This window comes from Bombus terrestris, chromosome 1 (genome assembly GCF_910591885.1).
Source record: "Bombus terrestris chromosome 1, iyBomTerr1.2, whole genome shotgun sequence".
In the NCBI taxonomy this organism is placed as follows: domain Eukaryota; kingdom Metazoa; phylum Arthropoda; class Insecta; order Hymenoptera; family Apidae; genus Bombus; species Bombus terrestris.
The window spans coordinates 10,849,110-10,870,829 of NC_063269.1; the positions used below are offsets into that span (position 1 = coordinate 10,849,110).

General features: G+C 37.7%; 1 protein-coding gene and 1 long non-coding RNA gene across 3 annotated transcripts in view; one reads left to right on the top strand and one right to left on the bottom strand.

The window, feature by feature from the left end:
- Positions 1 to 21,720, top strand: part of LOC100649366 (plexin-A4) — a 421,249-nt gene that overhangs the window by 358,831 nt on the left and 40,698 nt on the right. The window lies entirely within an intron of this gene.
- On the bottom strand, positions 17,627 to 19,021 carry LOC125385311. The gene is made up of 3 exons (XR_007224401.1): positions 18,877 to 19,021; positions 18,010 to 18,488; positions 17,627 to 17,941 (listed from the first exon to the last, which is right to left on the bottom strand). It is a non-coding gene; the product is annotated as an uncharacterized LOC125385311 (long non-coding RNA).

The window sequence follows — 21,720 nt, forward strand, 5'->3', positions numbered from 1 at the left end:
TTTTTAATGGCTCGGTCGCTCGCGGCGGAACCGCGGCCACGTAGAATAGTAATGTCGCTTCTTCTTCTTCTTCTTCTTCTTCTTCTTGCGAAACGCGCGTGCTTGCGGTGCGCGCGACGGGGGTGGAGGAGATTGCCAGACGATCGCGGCGAGGTAAATTGCGTGTCGCTTCTTGCCTTGGATTTGTTCTAGTTTTTTGGCGGCTGCCACTCGGTGGATCTTGCGGTGATCCCCGGGAAACCGCTTACATTTATTCCTGCCTCCTGGAGGATCACCGTGTCGGTGATCGAAACTGAGATTTCTCGATTTCGAACGGAGGATGCGAACGTGGCATGTAGAGTGTTTAACGTGAGAGATGCGGGTCGCTTTGATATGCGAAAATGATAGGAAACCTTCGAATGTTTATGCTATCGCGGATATCGAGGTAGTAAATGTATACGATTCGTTTAGAGGTCACAATTCTATAAATTGAAAAATGCATACAGTGACATTAAAAAATTACATTATTATATAAATTATATTTAGTATATGTGTATTAAGATATATATATGTAATAATGTAAATCCTTAGGGTAAATCAGATCGATTCTGGAAAATCGAGTTTATTTTGGGAATAATTAAAATAAATATAATAACAAATCTTAATAACAAATCTACTACAAATTTTACATGGAAAATCGAGTATCGATTCTCTAAGTCTTAAATTACCGCTCTTCTCTCGTGATCTATTCTATTCAGCAAATGACTGCCGGTAAAAAGAAACAGAAGTGAAAATGTCGGTTGGCGGCTTTGAATTCTATAGAATTTACATATATACATATATAGTTATAATTTTTAAGAAACATTTAACTAATTTTTTCTTTTCGTTTTATTTTCAGGTAAGCAATAAAAGGGAATTGTCACGTGGGAACCTAGCGTATCAACAATTTTCAGAGGTTTTTATATGAAATATATATATTATTCATTTTCCGCAAAACTCGATTCACTTTTTGTTTCTGTCCCTATCGGACAGAATCGTTGATCAAATATACAGAAAATTTACATGCGATATTTTTCTAATATCCCTTCAACGAATACCACTTATGAGATACCAGTTACAAACAAAACGTGTTGATTTCACGTGCTGAAGAACACACGATAGAAGCAGCAGACCCAACTATTAGCTGACACTTATTGCCAAACGTTAGACGCTTGTTTATATCAGGAACGGTTTTTCAGTCTCCAAGATCCTTAAACAGTTCGCACGGAAAGTGGTAAATACGATATCTGAGAACTACGACTATGCCCTTCTCTCGTTTAAATACCATCACGCGCATATGTTTATAGCTGGTAGCTCGAACTCGTTGAACGATCTACAGTAGTCCAACAATAGACAACAGAAACACATATCTTCTGATGTTTTTGTAGACAAGAAATAACGCAGTTTTATCAAAAACAAATACATTTATCGTTCAACTAGTTATATGGTTCATTAAAGTATATGGGTTGTAACGTAAATTGGTATCAACGAAGCTATAACAGAGAAACTCCCATTAATTTACGATATTCTGCCAAACGATACAACATATCGAAACTCGATAAGGTAGATTGATTTTCCTCCACTCCTCGGATAGATTTTCACGAAGACAAAGCGCAATAATAAAACTCGAAAGCAAAAAAAAAAGAAAAAAGAAAAAAAGAATGGACGAGGAAATAACAAACATAACGGCGCCGAGAATATTGAGCAACCGCGTTCTCTTTCCACTGAATGTCGTTGTTTTACGACCTCAGGCGATGTACGCACTCTCCTTGAGACACTTTCCGACCGATTTTCCACATCGGCGCCAACGATCGTTTTTACCTCCAACGTACTTTCGTTCCTAGTATGCGATCGCCAAGGTCTCTAAGCGAAGCTTTTTCGACGTCCAGGGATAAGCAATGCGACGATGGACCATATCATCCATACGATCTCACCTGAATCGATTGGTCGCGATCGAACAGGCTCGATGGCTGCTGGCTCCGTTTATCGTTTCACAGGCGGCGGCGTTGCATCGATTTGATTAAAAGTAGCCGCGATATGAAACAGATCGTCGCGTCCAATCGAGCCTTCAACGCTTGATTGTGTTTTCGACGATTCTTCCGAATCGCGTTTGCCACGGCCGGTCATTCTCTCGAATCAATTTCACTGATTTAAGCGCCGGATTGTCGCGTTCTTTGAATTTATCCGTCTCGTTCGTAAGAGGTATGCAGGACGGTTGTTCTCGTTTATAAGGCGTGTAACTATATTTTGTATTCATGATTTTCCTGGAGCTACGAGTGACGCAAGCCTCAATCTAGCTAAGAGAACGAGTTACATATACTTTCGTCTTTACGCTGGATAAACAGCTGTTTAGATTTTTACGTAAATCATTTTACAGCGATTGGTTGGCTTCAGAAGTGAGAGATAATTGAAATCATAAATGATGCCGTTACTTCTATCTTTCTATTTGTTCATTTGAATGCTGTGACTTAGGTACTTGTTCAAGTATTTCAGACAAATCTTCATCTTTCGATCGTTCCCAGTCATCCAAACGCTAAAAGAAAACATAGAAAATAGTTTGGTAATTATTTAGAAAACCGTCGTCATCTCGGATTTCGATGTCTTTTTAACGCGTTGTCGGTGACATAATCCCGAACAACTTTTTCCTATACATGTAACCGCTGTTCAGACCTAGTTAGTAGTAACGTCCCCTAACTTTCCCGAGATATTTGCAAAAAACTTCGGCAACCGGATAAAATGACGTCTAATCCAAACTTATTTTTCGTTTATAGCTTATATAAGTTTCAGTTGGATACTGTTTTATCCAACCAATACCGACGCATACATTGTCACAGATGAGTAATTGTAGGCAGAATTCACTGTAGCAGTACCGATCATTTTTTTCAAATTTCTCAGAAATTAAGACCGAGCGACGATTACATGCAAATGAAAACGTTGATTTCTAAAACGTGTTAAAAAAATCATTGAAATCCAAGCAAACTGCAACTTTCTAAATAATTAATAATAAGTTTCACATATGAGGTTTCATATACGCGTTTTCAAAATACGAGGACTGGCAAACGGAGCGAAGCAAGAATAGCAGAAATTCTCGATGGCGCGGCGACGCCGGTGAAACGTTCGCCAGTTCGCCAGCTTCGATCGGCCGTGTCACGCGTTCATGGACATATAAGTACCGATTCGCGGTGCGCCGAAAGCGCGTGAGGGACGAGGAAAGGTGGGAAGGACGCGGTAGAGGACAGACAGAGACGTACAGAGTGCGATCGTGTCGCATTTTGCTCATACTTGGCGAGGACGAACTTTCACGCGAGCAGAATTCTTCACGGCGCGACAAACAATTACCGCCATTACGCCGTTGACATACAAATTGCTTTTTTAACACCGACCGGACGACCGTATTTTATGTCGAGACTTTTTGTCTTTTCTTCCAGCCGCTCTTAGTTTATGCGATCATCGCGAGGTTTCGCGTTGCATCGATATTTTTTGCCCAGTGAAAGTTGCCCGAGGATGTAGTCACGACCAAGAGATCGCTGTGTAATCAGGTTCCCCTGGATGCTTTTCTGAGAAGGGTTTAAAGATTGATTAATGGTCTAGGTTCGATGTGTTTTAATGGTTAAAAATGATGAGATGATCTTCGTTTCGAAGCTCTAACAGTTCTTAACTCTTAACTGGCATCGTTGAGCCTTGGAAACCATAACAATTTAGGGTTAAATTAATTCTCGACTTTTTAATTCAATTCAATTTTATTATTAATTTTGATCACGGAGAATCTACAATATAAAGTAAAATTAAATACCTTACATTTTAGTAATCTAACCAATCTACTGCGATATTAAAGTAACTTTTCTTTGGAAAAGGATCTCTTTTGGATATAATGAAACTTTGATCAAAGAGCATGCATATTTCTATCAAAATCGGAACTACGAAAATGAAAAAATTTACATTTCACGGACTTCCAAGATCAAGATTGAGCTTCTTTTTCTTCATGGATAACAGACCTATGAAATACATACATCGAATTATTTTAAAATTCAAAGTTTCAATTTCACAGTTACTTCTCTCGTATGTTTACTATCTCCATGCTACTTTCGTGCATCTCCATATTTATCACGCGAGAAGTATCACAACGAAAGCGAAAAACATTTATATCGTCAGTGAATTGAGAGCCTTCGTTAAAATTCCATGGCCCTTTTTATGAAGCAACTGCTCAAAATGTTTGAACAGCCTCGTCAAAGATTGTCTAATGAGTTGGAACGGTTCTTGGTATTGTTAGAGGTAGAATAAAACACGAATAAACTAAACGAAGCGTTTCAATGTACCAGACGAATATTGCACGATAAACAATTGAATAATATGCCGCGTTATCTCCGCTCCCGAGTACGATTGTTAAGACTCACAAAAGATTATAAATCGAGAACAATGCGATTTGAAAACGCATTTATACGAACTGTCCTTATTCTCTTCTTGAATCTACTTTTCAGATCGTTTCGCGGTTTGTGTCGGCTGCTTTCGTAGGCAGGGCAATTACATCTGTTTTTTTAACAACCTTTATTACCGTTTGCAATTGTACTGCTATTGTAGCAAGTATGCCAGTTGCATTTTTATGTGTCTTTTGTGTGTTCTTTATGTATCTACATTTTCACATTTTCTTACTGTATTTCGCAATTCGTTTATTCGATCTAGTTCTCGACTAATTATTTCGCTGGTCACTAATTATTTTATTCCATCTCTTCTCTTTACGATGCGTATGGAATTTTTCGTACATGCTGATCAAAAAACATTTTTTAATTACTGAAATATACCCTCTGCATATTTTCACAATTTTTCTGTTTTCTCCCGTGTCGCGTTTATTTAACATTAGAGTAACCAACCTTTCATTTGTACTGAAATAGACTACATTTAAATTATTATAATTAAAATGACATACTGAAAATGAAAGAAGCATATGTAGTTATGTCGCGATCTGAATAAAAGACTGCATTAATTTCGCCAAAAACTGCTACGTACTTTAAATAATTACAAAAAAGAAGGAAACTTAACGTTGCCATTTTAACTAATTTCATAGCTGTAACATTAAAATCACTAAATGTCATGAATCTATTAATGGATCATTCTCATCCGATTGTGTTTCCTAAAGATCAACGTTACTTTCTAGAGAACGTAAAGCAACGTTATCTTCTAATATACACACACTCGCTATAATCTTATTCTAACATGCACGGAAGCATTTTGCACGAAAATACAACGATCAAGGGCAGTATACACAGGTTGTTAAAGATTATTATCCGCGACAGACAAGTGTCGCGAGCGATGCATGCTCGCTCGTAGATCGACACTTTAAGCTCGCCTTAATATATGCCGCTTCACACGTCGTTACATAGCGTTACCTGACTTGCGTTTAATTCCCATCCGCGTGACAAACATTTACCATTGCTCACATTTATGAACTGCGTCGCGTTTGTATGCTCGTGAGTCAGTGGTATTCAAGAGAGCAAATCAGAAAACGGCGCCAGTTTTGTCGTGGAAATCTTATCTGGCCGCCTACCTTGCTCACAACTGAACCGAATCGTGCGCAATTTCAGAACAGAAAGGGTTCGCGAGGCGAGGTAAAAAAGAGGTACGATCGAACGATCCTCGATTCGGTCGCGAAACTCGACGTCCCGTGACAAATCTCGACGCTGAACAGCTCGGATAAGATCTGAGAAACTCTGCTCGTGATCGCGCGGCGTGTTACGCCACGGGCCACGTACGCGTGTGTTCGTCAAAGCGTGACACGTGTCTCGTCACGGAGCGCAGGAAATCATTTTCTCTCGCGGCTCGAGCTACTTATGTAAAGATAAAAAGAACGTTCGTCGACCGGTTCGAAGGAAATCCGCAAGGGTGTAATCAGATATTTGATCAACAGTGTAGGAATGTTGTTTGTACTTCTAAAAGGGTAGGAAGATACACAGGCTCGCAATAATATTCCAACCGTTGTAGAAACCTTTCACGAACGTATTATGCGTGTTATACGTTACACGAATCATTTTGAAATTTCATTAACGCTGTTACGAGACTCCATTATTATGATCTTGTGATAAAGTTCGAAACAAGTTTGAAAATATATAATTACAAACGAGTACGAGTGATGTAAGTTATTCCTTTCCATGAATTTACTTATTGGAAAAGGAGGATATAAAAAATAGTAAATTCTACAGTAAATTTAAAAAACAGTGTTTTTGACATCGTTACTTTTTTGTACCACCTAATACTGATTCCACATGAAACATCGAACTTTCGTGAGTTGAAACTCTACCACTCGTTAAAAATGCCGAAAATTCCCATTCCCACAAAGCGAAGACGGCGAATTCCAAGCGACAATGGAAAATCTGTGGGATAATGCGCGATCGAACAGCGCGGCTGTCTTTTAGCATTCGTTAATCCTCGCCGTTAGGAATATTAAAACGAGCCGAAGCCGGGGAGTGGTGAAGCATATTATGCAAACGCGGCAGTCTTCGATGCAGTTTCTCACAGCGACCGTTTCCTTTGATTCATGGCGCGATTTATAGCGAGCACGTAACCTTCGTTCGTATCGACGGGGATCGAATCGTATCAAACACTGCCGTACCTGCCATTTTTCTACCGTGAAGTATGATTTGTTCACGAGGCGAGATAATACCCGTGTCCATTTGTCAGGGAAAGTAAGTATAGTACAAGAGAAGTCGTTCAATGTATGTCGAATAACGATGTTTGTCAGCGAAATTATTACGCGTAACGAAGGAAAATGAGCTGCTTAAACGAAGTATGTACTACGATCTGATTCTAATTTACACCTTTCAGTGTGCAGATCCAATTTTCATGTAGATTTAAATTGTTGACTCTTAGAAAACGCAAAGTCATCGGCATTGGTATAAATAGTTTCGATAAAAGTTGCTTTTACGAGGCTGTTCATTAAAATTTATTATGATCACTGATGAAATCGGCTACGAAAGGGACTATCGAATGTAATGAAACGCAGCCACGTAAGAAAAATGCCACTGCGTTTATGCGTCGAAATTCATTTACACTTTACAGTGGATGTAAATAAATTACAGGAAAATGTAATTATATGTTTTGCAATCGTATTCGTATGTAGAAGCGGATTGTGAATTAACTTATTGGCTGCAAAAGCCAATTGGCGAATAAACAATGAAGTTACCGAGGAAAGAAAAGGCGTGCCCAAAAGATGAATAAACTTATCGTCGCATCGTCAATTAGAACGCCAAACAGCTGGCGAATAAAAATTAAACGGTAAATCAAAGTTCCATTAAGAAAACCAGTTTCATCTGCTCCATAGGCAGCACGTGTCTCGTTCGGATTAAAGGACAGAGAAAAATGAGAAAAGGCAAGAACCCCGCGGCGAAAAAGAAAAACGATCTACGTAAATCGTTGAAATAATCGATGAAAACGTGGAAACGCAGTCGATCAGCTTAACACATGTACGTGGGCACACATATATATATACACACACACGGTGGAAGGAAGGTTTTAATCGAGGCGATTTGTCCTTTCGTCGGCACGATCGCGATTACGCTCGCCGCGAGAGATGCAGATTTATCGGTGGAATCCCGATCGCCGAAGAAACGAGCGACGGCCTCGTCTCTCGATCCGCCTCCACCTCCACATTGACTTTCCTTTTTCATTTCGATCGTCCTGCCTGGCAGCACAAGGAACCGGTTTTCGCCGCATGGAATTCCAGGCTTTCCTTCCGAAGCAAATCCTCCTACCAATCCGTACGTGACTATATATCGCGTCCTTGCTACGACCCGCTCTTGGAATTCGTGTGTCCCGGCCGACCCATTTTCCATTTGACGTCTTTGTTGGTTACCTCCTTCTTCATTTTAGAGAATTTTTTCTACCAATTTTTAGGTCCCCATAAAAAGAAAATGAATATTTTGCGGGAGAGATTGATGTTTCATAGAGCGAATATTAAGGGAGAATTTTGGATGATTTGTTTTGTAGATTTCTCTGATTTTTTTCTGGTTTTGAGTTTATCAAATAATGCTAAAGATAGTATTGATTATATGAAGAATAGAGAAAATGTCCAGAAAGTGATTCCACTTTGTTTCCACTAAATTTTGTACGAATGTCTTTAAAGTTACAATTCCTACTATTAATTTACCAGAAACCAACAAACACTTTGATTTAAAATTCAAAGAAATTTGTGAGTTACTTATATATAACATATTTCTCGTTCAATACGGTTTATATGCCTTTACTTCGTCTTTCATCCACCATACGATGTAACAGAAATAAATTTTTCTCCAAATAAATTTCTTGCTCGAGTAACTTCTTATTCAATTGGATGCTTATTCGTTAGTAGCGAATAAGACTGTGTTTTTTATTTCTATTCATTATCTGCTATCCAAACAAAATTTTCACTGACTTTAGTTCCAACCCGTTCGTTCGAAAAGGGTAACGTAGACGAAGAAAAAACGGATGAAAACGGGGAAAGAGGCACGTGTTCGCGAAACTTGCCCGGGTCATTGAATTTCTCGCGGAGCGAGTACCGCGTGAAAAACACTTTGTGGCCGTAACGCAATTAAAAACGGGCTGCGGCGCACGGATATCGCGGCCGAGAACGTGCACAGTATAACGAATTCCACGGTGACGCATGTTGTGTTTCGGTAATGGCATGGCCTGGCCAGGCCACCGTGGAAATCGTGTCAGCCGGTGCCGCGCTGCGACTGGATAATTCGAAAAATCTAAATGAAATTTAATTAACCCCGGGATCCGTGGCGGCCTATTGATTCCCCGGCTCTTCCGCTCCCGTGGGATTCGCTACGTTCGGGTCACCGGTTCCCGATTAGAATCATCTTTTTCCCACTGAATTACCCTTGAGATTTGATGGAATTAAACAAGCCCGTGATTTTTTATGAAAAGATCGGTCACAGGTCTTATAACCAAAACAGAAATTGCGATTTCTTATAACAGTTATTCAGAATATACTAGGTATATATCAATTCGATCATACTAATTTTATTATATTTTCAAACTCCGAAAGTTACATTTTACGAAGAAATTAAATAGAGAATTGTATTTTCTACAAATATGTACAGAAGTTTACGAGGAGAGCTAATACCAATATATTTAAATACCAATATCTTTTATAGTCACGCTAAAACTTACTACAAAGGACATTTTGAAAGATCATAAATCAATAAAAAAGTTCCCAAAATTATTGCTAAAACGCAAAGTTACCTAAAACGATCTCAATTACTATGGTAACGTGTAACCGTAACTTTTTATTCTTCCGTATGCATTAAGCAGTTGACGCGCCTATAAACAATGAATAAAAGCAAGAAATACCCGATTCATCGTTCTACCGATTTGATAATTCTAACCTTAGTAGTAGCAACTTTAAAAAGCAAAAGCTCCTCGGCAGTGGTAAAGTTCGGAGAAAGGCAACTTGCCGTCTCGATTGGAGGCAAACTAACCACTCGACATCGCGACAGCGATATAAATCGGCCAGTTGAAACGGGGTATTTTTCCAGAGGTGTGCAAAGTAGCCGGCTCTTCTCAGCTAGAAGGCAGAGGTCTGTGGAAGTAAACACGCCAGAGGCGTCGCTTCGTCGAATCGTTTCTCGTGCGAGCTGCGTCCGACCGATAAATCTGACCAGGGTCTCCGTGCACGCGTAATCGCGTCCGTTTTGTACGTGCCGTGTACGCGGCGGCGCGAAGGAACGACAAATCGGCGTCTGACACGATTAACGAGTCGTATTACAGAGTCTCGAAAAGCACTTACTGGGGAACTATTTAGCTCGCAGTCTACACCGCCGCGAACGAAAGGTAATCCCCGTGGCTTTTCGATATCCAGCGTCCAGAGGTGCTCGTATGTTCGTTAGACATTCGTGGAAAAATAGATCCGTCGATTGCGGTTGATTGGAATGCAATTTTTCGGAGCCGAGGGAAGATTGAATCCTCTCTCTTTCTTAGTTCTTTTTCCTTTCTTCCGCTCAGATGGTGGTTTTTCCGATTAGTTGGTTTTTGGTTTGATTCGATTCGTTGCTTCTTTACGTTATTGGATCGGTACAGGGCGGATTTTCATTTCAGACCTTTTCGAAAATGGCCTTTTTGGATTGAGGCGAGCGACCTGGTTCACGAGTCTGTTTGCCTGGCTGTAGTGGTTTCGTGGTCAAAGTGACGAGATGTTTACTGGTTTTGATTTTTTCTTTATTTTTGGCTCGGTTGATGAAAAATAATAATTTGTGTAATAGTATTCGAAGGGAATTTTTCGTTACGGTGATTGGATAGCTTACAGCGTAACTCTCGCATCAAGGATTAGCAAAATAGGATTTTCTTACGTTTGTACGACAGTTAAGTAAAAGATACGATAATTGGAATATTTGAAAAGTAAAAAGATGGAAATAATCGAAGGTAAATAGATAATAAGATAATAAGTAACAATTGAAAAAATATTTATGATTAGCGGTACACTCATACTAAGGTTTAACGCTAGCATGAATGTTAAAGACAAAATAAAAAAGTATAAAACAAAATCAAAGCTAGAGACAAGCTATCAAGCAACATAAAGTCGATCAAAGATAAATTTTATCACTTCTGCAAATACTTGATAGAATTTTCACACGCATCACAGGAAATTTTCGAAGAATACGAAGAACGTTACTGCGTCATTTCTTTGATGTTGGCACTGCATTCGGTTTTCTTGGTTGTGTCGCGCCTCCGATTGCAAAAGGAAGCTCTCTTCGTCGATAGAACCTGTTATCATACCGAAAGAAGCGGTTCGTCCATACCGAGAAAAACAAAACTCGCTTACAGTGAAACGTTTTAACTGATGTTTGCGGTATAGTCGAACGATCGTCGAAGAGTTGCAGTATGTTTAAACGTTGACTCGTCGTATCGTCGTGAAATCCGTCAACATTCCGGAAATGATTTCCGCGGAAGTCTGCTCGACGATCGCGGTATATATTTTACATTGGATCTCGCGTTTCAAGCTTCTTCAGTGGATTTTTCTTTCACGGTTATCGTTTTTCTCTGACTATACTCGGATTTTTATTTACCACGATAAATAGAACGTTTCCACAAGCTTTATCGCGATATTAAAACCACGAACACAAAGAACAACAAACAGAAAATTAAAATTGTTCAAAATTATGGAAATTTATATTTACAAATGAAAGGATCGTGTATACGTAGGAAATCAATTTCCGGGATCTTTTTTTAAAAGAGGGAATCTGGAAATTATGGAATAAACAATTTCCAATTAAATGCGATGCCGAGATTAATATCGTTCAAACACTTTACACGGTCAACCAACGAATGATCAAATATCACGTGTGCTTTTAGCAACGAGATTGCTGTTCCGTATTGCTTTCATTATGTACATGCAGATTTAATATCGCCACCGAGTCTGAGAATACTGCCCGTTGTTTTCTCTGTATGCCCGGTTCCAACAAAATTTTGTTTTCAAAACATATTGGGGAAAATAATAATTAATTGGTTTGATATATCTTTCTTTATATGTAACAGGTAACTCACGAATGTATTTTACGAGTTATCATAGAAAGCTTTTATGAATACCTTATTCGTGTTATATAAAACTGTTTGAAATTTTGTTACATTAAAAATATGAAATTTGAAAATTATATGTAAAAGTCACAAATTATATATATTACATTTTCGAATATGTTTATACAAAATTGTTGTAAGTCACTGTAGCTTTCTTTAATTACTTCTATAATGTTTTGTAAGTGAAAAAAGTGGAAAATAATATTATAAAAGAAAAGATTGTCTGTTTGTAATTAATTTTTAACATATACTTGTGATTAATATTTGGCACAATTAATTCTCTAATTTATCTGAAATTGAAAATCCTTGATATAAAAGAGGTATTTCTCTATTTGTTATTATTTTATCGATGATTTATAATTGACAGTCGTTCCAATTAAAAAGCTTGGAAGAAGATAAATTCGTCGAGCTCTCGGGTAACTTAATTACTACGCCAATTGCAGCGTATAAAAATATCCAGACTCCAGTTCAACAACTCAATTATTCAACCCTTTTCGTCCCCAAGTAACAAACCAACCTTCCAACACATTCTCAACATACGACATACGAATTAAGCTTCTATTAGTGCTTGCAAAAGGATTTCTACAAATCTTCGTGAAAATCCACGCTGTAGGAGTCGTTGGCGTAAATTCCGAAAATATAATTCATCCATCGGTTTTCATTATAATTTTTACGATAAAAAATGCTGAATCTACTTTTTATTCCCATTTTACACTATTAAGATCCAATCTTTTTACGAGTATGTGTCACATGTGTGACTTACATCAATGCGAGTATGTGTCTAAAAAGCATAAAACATTTTGCAAGTCCTATTTGAAGATTGCAAATTTTATTAATCACGAAGTCGGGTAATAATCTTTTAAACATAGAAATCACTTTGTTATTAGATTTCAGGCTATTGCTCGAAATCGATACCATTTGTATTAAATTATTATCGGTAATCAGTGTCCATAAATATCTTGACGTCTGCACAGTAGATACTTACACATTTATATCAAGTCTGAAATGAACAAGGATGAAATGCAAAGAGGTAAATGCAAAGAATACGTACATCACCAGAACTAAAATACACACTATTACATATTTATAAGACAAAACGTTTCTATTCGAGATTCGTTCCCCTTCGTTCGTGCTATATTGTTTCTTCAAAATTAACAGAAAGACGACATTTCTAGCAACCAACTATTCCTTAGCTTTCGAAAGACGAAAAATTCAAAACTTGTTCAGAAGAGTATCTCTCGGTAAAAAATGTTAAATGATTATAAAACTGTAAGGTACAAATATTTTACATGAATTATAAACGCTAAATAAATTATACAAAATAATTAAATAATTCCAAATAGTTAATTAAGTTAATAATAATAGTTAATTAATTAGTTAAATAATTCCAAAAGAAATCCCATTTCCTTTTGACAAAAGAAAGACTTTAAATTATTTAAGCTCTTATATAAGCAAAGCGAAATTTTGTCTAATAGCGTATACAGCGACAAATAAAAATATCCAATCTCGTCACCACGTGCATCCGAAATTAGTCGTAGAATTGGAGCTGAATTCCAGATAAGCTTGAAAACCGGCCGTAGCTCGTCTGTGGACGTTTTTAATCGTTGTTTACAGAGAAATCGAGCGACAGGCAGGATTTTCGAGGGCCGCTTTGAAAGTCTGCCCCGCTACCGTCCATTACGTTAATTCGTGGCGGCCGCACGCGCCGTTCCCGAATCAATTCGGTGGCTGTGACACACGCGTGAAACGCCGAAAGAGACTGTATATACACGCGCGTGTACTTGTCCCAATACGCGAAAAAGAGAGAGAGAGAGAGACAGACAGACAGACAGACAGAGACAGAGAGATAAAGGGCGGTTCTAATTTATCAGACCGTAGTTTATTTGCGCGGCGAGTCCCGCGCCGAGCTTGTTCAGAGAAAATGGGAAGAGCGACCGGGCGCAAAATTTGCACGGATAGACAAACAGATGAATATCGGGACACATCCGCACAGCAACGGCTGATTCATAATACGATACGTATACGTACCCGGGGAAATTGTGTTCCATCGCGGTCGAATTTTGTATTTTAATTTCGTGCTGGTATTAAACGGGCCGCCAGACCCGTTTCAATACGTACCAAGCTGGTTTCATATATCCTGCAATATTCGTTATTTGGTGAGCAGTTGTATGTATATAGAACCGCGTTCAAAAGTCTTATTGTTAGTTACAGTTATTATACTGGATTATACGTAGAATTTTCGACAATTTATTTATTCTATTATGTTCCGTATATTGCCGCGAATGTGTTCGAATACTTGTTGCAGAAAATATTTATGTCCATATCGTGTTTATTATATAGAACTCTTTGAAGTTTCATTAACACGGTAGTGAAACATAGTTATCGCGATCTTTTTTATGGCAAGAAACTGAATATGTTTCAGCAGAACTGTATATGCTTGTAAATGCGCAGATGGTAACTGACACAATGATATTTTGGATAGAATATTTTTGTAAATATTAGTATACCAAACGTAATGTTAATAACGGTCTTTACATTATTATACCTACTTAGCATTTTACTATATTATTATAACTAAGTTTCCGCAACAGAATCCCATAAAAGAGTTGCTAATAGGGTTAGCCCGAGGGGAATTAAGACTCCGATAATCCACGGGATTAAGAACTTCGATCCGATTTACTCAACACTGGCATCGTTCAGGATGCTATTTTGCTGAGGCAATGTATAGAATGTTTCTTTCTTATGCTTCAGTATTGTTTCAGTAGCTATTTGCAAAAGCAGAAGTTCGTGTATGTTTCGTTACGTAATACGTACAATCTATTGAGAACCAACGTTGCATGAACGCATTTCATTTGCATTTTGCATCTGCTTTTTTTCATAATTTACATTATGGAATTTTTTTTCTTAACGTTATAATTATAAAAGAAAATTGCAAGGATTTGCTTAATTTTGTTTCATACTTTAAACGATAATTATAATTTTACGAAGTCGTGAATATATGAAGATATTTATAGCACAATAATGTTATTCGTCTTTCTGATTTTATACAGCTTGCTTGACAAAACAACACGTACATCATTTTAGATTTTCCAGTAATATTGCGTTCAAGTAACTTCTACGCTTGGCTCTTAACAGGTGAAGCCTACGCTCTATAAACAAACACGACGTCGTAGAAAACCCTGAAAGCGAGCTCGATCGGAGAACGATCAAACCGGCAAATCGAGTTGCATTGGTAGCCGTAAACGATCGATAAGACGTCATAAAGAACCGGAAAAACGGGGCGAATATCGAGCGTAAGCTGTCCTCGGCGTTCCATTCATGAGATATCGAGGAGTTTCGCGCGCGGAGCGTTGAAATTTGGTGGCGTTAAAAAATCGGCTTTCACGTTGCAGTCTGTTCAAAAATATACTTTACGGTCTGGACGTTACGCGAAAGCGTTTTGGCGGAACGAAAATCGAATACATATCATTCATCCCTGTTTTCAGGCCTTTTACCATCGTAGATAAAAATAAAATCAAACTTTCGCCGAGTTAAGCGTCGAGCGAAACAATAAAGAAAAAACGTGGAGATAAACGGCGACGAAGAAAACACGGCAACTTGGTTGTAAGCGGTTCGAAACGATCGTGGAAGTTTAAAAACTGGCAAAAGACGGGTGTGTGTAATATTTCATAGGTATATCGCTGGTGGCTTGGTTCCAAAACGCGTGTCTCTTCTCGAAGCCACGGTTAAATGACAAAATCCCCTGTAAACTGTAACATAGATCAGCCAGTTGAAGGATAAACGAGCAGACAGAAGCGAAACGATGAACAAAGAGATGAACACAGAACTCGACGTAACGGGGATGTAGTCGAACGGGAACGAAGAAAGAGGAAGTAGAGACAGGGTGCGAGAAACAGGGTGGAATCCCTTTCATCTCCGGGGTGCTGGCTGTCCCCGCGACTGAATACGAAAACGTCATTTAATTCGTCGTTCTGCGATAGTCTCTCCCTGCCTCCAGTCTGTCTCTCTTCCGTTTCCATCTCATCCCTCTTCGAATCTCTCTCTCTCTCTCTCTCTCTCTCTCTTTGCCACCAAACTTCCTTTGTTCTTGTTTTTTTCATCCTTTTTTTTACGTCCAATCACAGCATCAGACACTTCCACAGGATATCGATCATACGGCACGTGGAGATCACTGTCGGCCGGCGAAACGAAAAAATTTTTTCCCGATATTCTCTCTCTCGTAGGGCGAATTCGCTTCAATTAGAGCTCGCTCGATGAATGGTACTTACAAAAGAAAAAAGAGGAAAAAGGAGAAAAAGGAAAAAAATTGGCAGACGGGGGTAGGACGGTGGATGAAGAAGAAAATGAAAAGAAAAAGTAGAGGCACCCTTTCGGCGTGTAGAACGCGCAGACCCGTTGCAAATCCGGCTGCACCGCGAAATTTTACGAAACGTCATAAACGCTGTTTCTTTTTTCCCATCTGTCTTAATGTAATTCGATGTCCTCGCGCGGATAATAAAACGGCAGACAGGTTCCATAAAAGCGTCGTCGATGGACGTTAACACGCTCGGGATTATGTACTTCAATTCGAATATTGTCTGTTTATAGCTTTATAACGAACTGTGTCCACTCGTTTCCGATACGTTTTATCTTGATTTAGAATTGGTATTAAAACGTGGACGTGGTATATTTACGCGTATCAAAGTGAATTGGACATTCGATATTTTTCGCGTCGTTTGTGAGTTTATTTCCGATATTTATTAAGACAATTTCAATCGAATAAAATCTTGTCATTTTGCGGAATAGATCGCCGCTTTTCTGTTTTTTCCGCCTGATGAAAATTCTTTTCTCTTTTTTATTTCTTTCAATACTTGGAATAAATTTTAAAAATTCTAACAATTTCTTAATAATTTTTGATGTTATCCTAACATTTTTCGTAAGTGACAATTTATTCCAGCATCTGTGCAAAATGATAAATATTCTAGAATTACGTTTACACATATATTTATGTATTAGAAGACCATCGAACAATTTAGTATTTTAATACTATCGGTGAAGAAAGCATCACAGGATGTACAGATTAGAGATTTTAGAGGGAAATAAGGGCATTTTGCTTGGTACTTTAGTCTAGTCTCGTATCTAGAATAAAAGCTAACGGCACGATTGCCATGAAAGAAGAGTCGTACCATCACGAGCACGAGCTACATCCTCAATTGTAAAACTCAGACGTTGTAGTTGCCGACAAATACGCGAAATGATGGCGCATTATGTTAACAGTCGATTTAGAAACACTTGTCCGTGCAATTTCTTTCTCATACGAATCACGGTTCTTCCTGGACCTGACATTAAGCCATTATTCATGAAAGCTAGAAGAATTTTCTTTTCGACAATGGAACCTCCCACCCTGTATGTCTGTTCTCTTATTTATCACCGGATGAGGCTGTCAACCCGCGACAAATATTACATTCCATTCATTTTTCAAACTTTTTAATATAACGTCATGTAACGTATTATGTATAATATGTTTAGGCAGAATAATAGTGTCAAATTTATCGGATATTATTGAAATTTGTTTATATAGGATGAAAATTATTAACATGTACCGTTTAATAGGTTTATTATCGCGTTGTATGTTACTACAAACATGTTATTGTTCAGATTGAAAATACAAATAAATAAACTGAAAACTGAAATAAATAAACCGTGAACGTGAAAAATATAGCAGGAATGAAAACGAAATGGACAGACCAAACAGATTAAAACAAACCGGAAATACAAATAAACAAACCAGAAATAGTTCCAATATTATAGTGTAGGCACTACACTTTGTGTAGTAACAAAGTGGTATTCGCGTGGTTAGAATAAAGTTGTTTCAACGTGATTAGACACGAAATGTATTAATATGTGTATCTACTAATACAACAGAAAGTTAGAACATTCTTGTATGATAGTGAAGATGAAAATTAGTGAATTGTGAAACTTTCATGAATTTTTAGTATCGTCGTATATTATTTTATTTTTGTTATTATTTTTAATTGAATCATTATAAAAATGGTAGAATAGAATTTTTATTTCTTGGTTTACTTTTAAAATTGTTAAAAATCTGTATAACACCAGTTGTTTCTCTCATTTTTGAAACAGAATATCTTTATTATTATAATATTTTTATTATTATTTTTAATTGAAACGTTATGAAAATCGTAGAATAGAATTTTTATTTCCTGGTTTACCTTTAAAGTTGTTAAAAATCCGTACAACATCAGTTATTTCTCTCATTTTTGAAACAAAATATCAATTTATGTATTCGTATCCGTATATTTCATCAACCAATAATATTTCGCTCTAAAATAACGCACCCTCGATATAACACAATACGGATATTCGTGTTAAAGAGGGTTACCTGTAACACAATAAGGATTACATATCCTAAATCCTCGTAATACCTCATTAACAAACAACGATACCCACTTCAGAGTCACTAGATATCAGAAATCCGTGGCGAGAACCTCGTTTGAAGATCGTGTAAGGGGTAGAAATTGCGTGGAACACGCAAGAAGCAGCTCTAGCGACGATGTTTCGAGTAAAAAGCAAACCTCTCGTACGAGGCTGGCCTCGCAAGGTAAACTCTTCGTCGAGAGGGTGGACCGGCACTCGAACGGGTTAAATATCCGAAACACAGGCGGTCCCGTTATAAAATCAAAATGTCTAGACTTCTTGAACGAAGGGAAGAGTCCCTCGGGGTAGCGCGTCATAATTCAGTAGTTTGCCTGCCGTGAAACTCACGCAACAGAAGCGGTGGTGGGCTCTTTCAACGGTCCCACTCAAATGGTCCTTGGGAACTAGCACGCGCCAATTTGTATGGGAACTCCCCGAGAACCCCTCGCGTCCTTAATATGTGGTTAAATTTCTTGCTCTTTTCCCTTCGTGTTGTGTCCTTTACCGAAGAACTATCGAGAAACATATTGAAAAGTTTCGTGAATTTAGAGCAGCTGTTTCACAACTTTTTTTGAGTTACAAGCCCCTTTCATAATAAATAAATAATCTATGATTCGCCCCTATATGAAAGAGATTTTTTAAAAAGGTAAAGCAAGCGCATTAAAAATGGAAATTTCGAAATATAATACTAACGTAATGTTTAATTACCTAAAACTGAGGCCATGACCATCTGCACTAAATATAATACTAGGCAATTCTTATAATAGTCAAATAATCTATCAAACCGACAAATAAGAAACATTTTTAATAAAATATAGCAACGTATTGTTATTATACGTGACAAGTTAATGTAGCTATGTTAAGCTAAACAAATACTAAAAATCCGTAACTAAAACTAACCGTAGCAACATCCCGAATGATACCGCTGACCTCTTTAAGTCGTCCGCGATCCTCGAGTTGGGAAGCCAGAGCTTAGAGTGTCAGGGACGAAATCTCGTTTTCGCTGGCAGCGTCGTGGTATAGTCACGGAAATCGTGAGTACAAAAGCTAGTACGATACAACAGTCGTGCTATAAAGAAGCTTTTAAGTTAATCTGTTGAACGATTTAAAAGGGTCTCGAGAATAAATCACCGAGTTGAAAGAGAGGTCCCGCGATTGGAGTAAATAGGAAAATCGACCGGTCAAGGGACGGTCGGTGCTCGCAAAAATTCCCTGTTCGTTGTCGTTTGTTCGTGTTGTGGGAATGGAATGGCGTCAGGAGGAAATGTATGAATTGTCAGGAGCAATGGTGTGTGGCATCGTTTGTGCACGATTGTTTATTTGGTCTCGTGGCTGGGTCTAGTTGTATTTTAAGAATCGTAGATGGATGGTTGAACATGTTCTATTTACTGCGGCAGTTATTTTTTAATAGGTCATCTCATACGTAATACGATTTTTATTGGTACGTATATTAGATGAAAATAAATATGAACAAAGTTCTGTGACAGGCTGCAATATATATCCACTATGAGAAGAATATAGGTGCTATACAATTTAAACTACATCGAAAATAATAAAACAATTGGATAAACAATGATGGAGTAAAAAATCGATGACAGAGAGAATATTTATATTAATCAGATTCGTAATTGTTAAAATTTAGTGCTTTAAATAACAATATTTTCTTACGTGAATTAACCTGTTAATTACTTCTAATCGATTTTAAAATGAATAAACAACCAAGTTTCAATCTTGCATTTTTAAATAATGAACCTTATACCTTTGAATAATGAACTTTGTATTTTTCTGACTTTCGTTTCGTCGAAATTCATTCGAAATATTACAGTACGTTTCATAAATATAAAATGGCATGCATCGACGAATCCATGGATTTCGAGCGACAACGAATTATGCGGAATACGAGATGAAAGTATCGTAGCATCCACGCTCGTCAATGTTTAATAAGACCTGATGATCATCGATGTTATTATTTTCAGCTTCGATTACGTTGATAAATTAGCCGACGTCTGGTACGTTTCGCCATAAATTTGAACCTAACGAGCGTAAAAACCGTCGAACCAATTCGTCCGGTAATATGGTAATCGGTTTCGGTAATTAACGATAATATCATATCCTCTTTGAAAAACCTTTTTGAGAGGAAAACGACAAATAATATCTGCTTTAATTCAAAAACACAAAACTACTGTATTTAAAAAAAGACAATTTTTCTATTTAACATCTAGTAAATTAAATAATTGCTATATATTATACATGACTGTATACGTTTCTAATAAGAATTTGCGCAATCCCAAGAATCATGGTATAAATTAGTCGATTATTAGTGTCCATAAAATAATATTCTGCCTTTATTGTCATAAAAAAATTTATCATAATTTTTCATTTGAAAAATGAAGACTTATCATGAGGACTTATCGCGATGGCGACTAAATTTCTAACTTAATTAATTATGAAATTAAAGGGATGATACTTTTAAAAGTTGAAATACGACTAGATTCAAATTCTTGAAATCTCGACTTACGTTACTATGAGTCTCAGCCTGTCATATCGGAAAAGTGCTACCAAGATGTGGTCATAATTCGCTAGTCAGGAACTGTAAAACAATTTCCAAAGGTGCGGCGGACGATTCTTCTCCTCTGTCCTTTCACGACTACTTCACTTCGTTTTTCTTCTTTCTTTTACTTTACTTTCGTTTCGTTCTTCGCGACACACCTCACGTTCGTCCGGAGTCATCGCGGACCTCGCAATTTCTCACGGTGATTCTTGTTGAAGGGCGGACACGAGTCGACAAGAATCACCCGGACACTTTTCTCCAGAATTTCTAATCTAATTCCTGTCAAGTTTCTTGCGCACGAGGAAATTTTCCTGTCGACTCGCGGACAGAAAGTACGTCATCGACTCATCGTGTTACCCGACTTTTGGAAATTCGACGCCGCTTTCGAACGTGAATCGCTTTTCTAATAAGCAATTTTGATTTTTTAACATTTTCTTGACGTTTACATTTTACCGTAAATCGAACGATTTTATTCAAAATAACGTTGATTTCTTAATGCAATCGTTCACACCTCCGTACTATAAAAAATGTATCCGCATTTTACTATGTCCAATGCAGTATTTTTCACTGACTGAGCAAATTTGAATCAATAACAGCCTGAAACTCGTGCGCTCGTTTACCTATCAGCGCGCCAGAAATCGGCTATAGGCCGATATTAAAAAATCCCCGTCGAAAAAAATCAAACGCAATTTGGATGACAGACCAGGTCAGGCAAAAATCATCCTCGCGTTACCATTTTCTCCTGACGCTCTGTTTTTCACCGTCCAGAAACGAGTTGTCGTTCCGACATTTAATAACATCGCCGGGTCTGCGCCTCTAACGTAACGATCACGGTCGCAAAATCTCTATTTAATTTGTCATTGTGTTTACTGTCGACATTAACGAGATTCCTGTGGCAACGCAATAATGACGTTTCCCAGGCATTACTATTTAATTTATCGTTCGACGCATGATTTCAATACGCGAGATAGTCGTCTAAATTTTCGAGAATCAACCAGCCTCGCAATAGAGAAGCTCCACAGTCCCTAATTATCGAATTAGCATCAAAACTTTTAATATCGTTGATAATTTTAGCAAAAATGAATATCCAGAGTGAATCCTAATAGTAAAATTTATTAATTTCTAAAGCGTTATATATATACGCATTGATAATTGGAGGAACTGTTGCAATGAATTATGAAGAAAAAAGGCAG